Raw genomic sequence first — 4,680 nt, 5'->3', positions numbered from 1 at the left:
TTTTTTTCCCCTTCCTTTAGTTCAGTTTGCCTCTGTTAATATCTATCAAAGTGCAAATTTCAGTTCAATTAATATGGGTTTCCTAAGGAGTTTTGCCTTACAGGTAAAGAGCAAAAAAAACCCCATCTCACATGGCAGATACTGGTTGTACTATTTAAGGTACATCTGAATGGCATAGTTTAAAATTTAGATATGGAGAAACTGCTGATATCATGCAGATTTGTTTCTTTGTCAAGAGACTAGGCCTGAAAAAAAGAAAAAAATGGCAGACATTCCCTATAAATTGTCTTTTAATTGATATAACACCTTTTTGCTTGCTGTGAACAAAGCACTTTAAGTAGAGATTTATGGTGTATGTGACAGGAGATAATTCAAGATAAAATACACTGATTTATTCTTCCACTTGTAGTATCCTGCTCTTAAATGAACTCATGGCAGAGGATGGCTGCTGCAAGTAAAGGGGAGTGAAGACTATGAAAGGCTTCCCTGCTGTGAACACCAGGCAGTTACTGCTCTTCTCTTGATTTCTTGTGTGAACTAAGGCTTAGTTCCAATGATAGCAAAAAAAGCGAGGGATGGAGGGAGGTTCTTGTGTGAACTAAGGCTTAGTTCCAATGATAGCAAAAAAAGTGAGGGACGGAGGGAGGTCCCTGCTCTTCCAAGTAGCTAGACCTGTCCTGACATACCTTTGTACATTTTCCATGGTGTTCCCAGGAGTTCTGCATAGGCCTTCTGATTGCCTCTCCAGAACTCCATGGCAATCATAGTTCACAGTCTCCTGCTGAGGCAGTAATGTGCAGATGAAATACCTTTCACATGATGACCAAGCTGCTGACCCCTTCTGCCCAGTGCTTACAAGGAACACCCCTGAAGTGCTTAGGCAATGTTTGCTGGGCTTTGCCACCCTATCCATAGGGAGAACTGCAATTATTTTGGAGGAATAACTGGTGTTCAAAGTCTACACTGCATAAACTAAGCACTGCACAGTCATATCTTAGTTCAGCAGGAGAAAATTAGCAAAGAATTGGAAACAGTGATGTTCAAGTCCTGCTGGAGTGTCTCAGTCAGCTTGAATCTTTGTGCATCACTGCATTATAAAGCAAAGGCATCCACAACATATTCAGCCACTCAGATGGTCCTCCCTTCTTCGTCAGCCAGCACACAGGAGGATTAAAGCAGGACACTTTCTCTCTGCTGGTCCTCCTGGGGACTTTTCTAAGCAGGTTGTGACCTCCTAGGCTCACTGTTTTCGCTGCTAGTTCTACATGAGTACCATACAATGCCTGGAGAAATTCTGTAGAAGTATATTTTCCTGTAAAGCTTACTAAAACACAAAGCCTACTAAAGACACAAAACCTTTCTCCAGTACAAGACAGGCTTTTCTGTCTTGCTTACCCTCCAGAAAGAGAAACACTAATGTCTCTCACATTGTGAGAAGGAAGAGTGAGCATTGGGTAGAATTCATATTAAGACCACGTTTTCTCTTTCTTTTCCTTATTTTGCAATAACTTTACATTCATAAACCTAGAAACATGCATATGAAGAAACAGATTTTCTAATGGAAACTCTGTTTTGAGACTCTAGCTTTGGATTTATTTTACAATCATCAAGCAGAGCTAGGTTGTGAAGGTTTTATAGGTCTGCTAGATTTGTAACAGACATCCAGCCCATCCAGAATATACCTGTGTTCTAAGCTTCCATAGAAGTTGAAATATACAGTTCTTCAAGTATCCTGTAATTTGCTCTGGCTGCCAGCTGGAATCTATCACCATAATGGCCTGTTTTAAGTCACCATTCATGTCTTCCTTGAAGCTGAAATTTCCAAAAGTTATATGTCATATTGTTCATGTTCTTTATATTCTTTGTGTGAATTTGGCATCGGCTCAAACAAGAAATAGGACTGATGAAACTACACTTTTTTTTTTTTTTTTAATTGAAAACATTTATTATTAAGCATTCATTATGAATGCCTTTGTTTAATGGCCAGAGTTTTGCAATATCCTGATGATGGATACTCTAAAGATTGTTTCTTTTGCAGACCAGACCAGACCTAAATAGCATGAAGTTATAATTAAAAAACAACAACAACAACAACAACAAAAAAAACAACTCTGCTACTGGATTATAACTATTCCTTTGAAGTTTGAATCTTGACATAACAACACTGATGGCACTTCTTCTTCTTTATTCAAGGGCTGAATTCCAGTGAAACTTCTTATACTTGCCCATATACAGCCCATGTCACACATAGCTATCATCTTTTTGAAACTATGAATGCCTGACATTTTAAACAAGTTGTACTGAAATAAGGCAGAGATGAAAGGAGGAATCAAAAACAGACAAGCTAGCAGGAGAAAGGAAGCAACCCAGTGGGTAGCAGAGGTGAAAGAGCCAATAAGGGAGATGATGCTCTGATAAACTTCCCTTGCAATACCCACAAAGCTTTGCTACTGGCATATACCCTGTTGTTTCTGTTGGCTTTTTAAACAAATAGCCTACAGATTGCATGGATGAAATGAGCTTTTGGCGCTATTGCCATTATCCCAATCCACAGCAGCTAACTGCCAATCTGAAATCCCTAACAGGAGAGGCTTCTTCAGTGTATCAAAAGGTTTGAGTTTGGTGCAGGGCCCTGATATTCCTCCAATGTTACAAATAATTGATTTAGACTACTTGAGTACAGAGAAAAGTAAATGTTCTGCAACTTGAGCTGAGAGTGGGAACAGTTTCAGGCTGTTACTGAGTCAGTGATACAATTCATATGTTGTTGGCTGACAGCAAAGCTTTCATTTGGGAATGCTGAGCAACAGTGTGACTTTGTCAACCTGCTGGACTTGAGGAAGATAAAAAAGAATATATTAGTTACTGTTCAGCCAATAAAAGGTATCATTGCCACAAAACTATATGACATTTACTACTAGCAATATAAAATGTTGTGTGTTGATGATAACATACCAGCATTTGTTTAATTTGCTGCTGGCTGTGACGCTCCATAAATTAAAGAATATTCTGGAATCAGCATTTCATACGCTCCCTTCAGCATATAGTTGTATCATCACACCAAAGTTTGTTTATTTTCCTAAAAAATTCTGGTGGTTCAATAGTGGCATTTTCCACTTTTTGAAAAAGTGAAGTGTATCATTTAGTCCAGGAAAACAACTGACCAAATGGTATTTCTCATTAAGAGTATTATAGCATGATCTAAATAATGAATATTGGTTAAGCACAGCAGCATTTAGATGTTAATCTGATCTGATTTGTTTTCACCTACGCCAGTGTAACCCCTAGTGCCATATCTGAAGAGAAGGATCTGGAACAGAATAGAAGACAATTCCTCTGTTTAATATCTGAATAGCTGAGCATCTGTATTATCTCATCAATCACACAATGAAAGTCCACTGTGAAATTTCTGGTCCAACAAAGCAAGTTTATTTTCAGACTGTCACATCTGCACTATTGTTATTAATTATTGATGCTCAGTTCACTTACCAGCTGGGAAATAGCCAGCTACAAAGCAGGTATGTTCTGCTTCTTGCTGTGCATTCATAAAGAGCAATGGGCAGGAACCCAAAAACTACAGGGTAATTCTGGCACATTCTATGTGCTTTTGAGAATGAAAACAGAAGTATGTTAAGGCAGACCTCTCTTCTCACCAGATGTGGATATTAACCATGCATGATCTGTCACGTTTTCTCAACTAAAAAATTCTGATGTTTCAAATTCATCAGGACTCCCACGTTTTTCTGAGTGAAGGAAAATGGCCCAGGGAAGGAGCAGTGAGGATATCCTTACTACTGTGCAGTTCTAAAAAGAGGTTAAATACATCCCTCATACTGCAGCCCTTATTTGTAGGTGTGCAAGCTGCAGAGAAGCTACTGCAGTGATGGCACAGCTACCAGTTTGGCCATCAGATTTGGCCATCAGATTTGCCAGTTGCCAAATCAGATCAGAGGCTGCAGTCCACAGTCCTGCCCTCTGTCCTGCTGCCCTGCAGTTAGATGAATCTAGTTATGACCAGTGGCGGGCCTAATCAACTGCTATGTGAGAAAGGAATGAAAAAAACTAACGGACAAACATTTAAGGTCCTTACACAGTCGGTTAGGTCCAGCAGAAGTCAAAGGTGACTTCATTCTGCTGGTGAATTCCTGAAGCATATCACTGAGATGAGATCCAATGAGGAACTCTACTCAGCCAGCAGCAAATTAGCAGGATTGGGGTGAATGACTGCTACCACACAATCATGGCTATGCTGCCCCATCTCAGATTTGAGTTAGAAGAAAAACATGGAGCAATCTGAGTAAATTCTGTCCAGACAATATTTGCTCCCTTTTCTGATTAGACGCCCCGCTTTCCGCATTAATACAGTTTGATACAGCTCAGCAGAGATAAGCAAACACTCTGATTCTTGGCAGCAGATTAATTTCTAACAAGAAGATGGCACATACATACTGAAGTAGGTTCATGTGGGTGCAGGAACTTCTACAGAAGTTCTTTGTCCCATGGCAAAATGAGTGAAAGGAGAGGCCCGTAGGACCGAGAAGCAAATATGGATAATATCAGTCCCATAAGTATTTTTTTCTCTTTGGTTGAAGAACACATAAATAGAAAAGAATGAAAAATGTCATGAAAACTTAATAGCTGTCTTTTCTGATTAATTTCCACAGGGCATGAAACAACTTT

This window comes from Meleagris gallopavo, chromosome Z (assembly GCF_000146605.3).
Source record: "Meleagris gallopavo isolate NT-WF06-2002-E0010 breed Aviagen turkey brand Nicholas breeding stock chromosome Z, Turkey_5.1, whole genome shotgun sequence".
NCBI classification, from domain to species: Eukaryota; Metazoa; Chordata; class Aves; order Galliformes; family Phasianidae; genus Meleagris; species Meleagris gallopavo.
Note: the sequence above shows the minus strand (reverse complement) of the source record.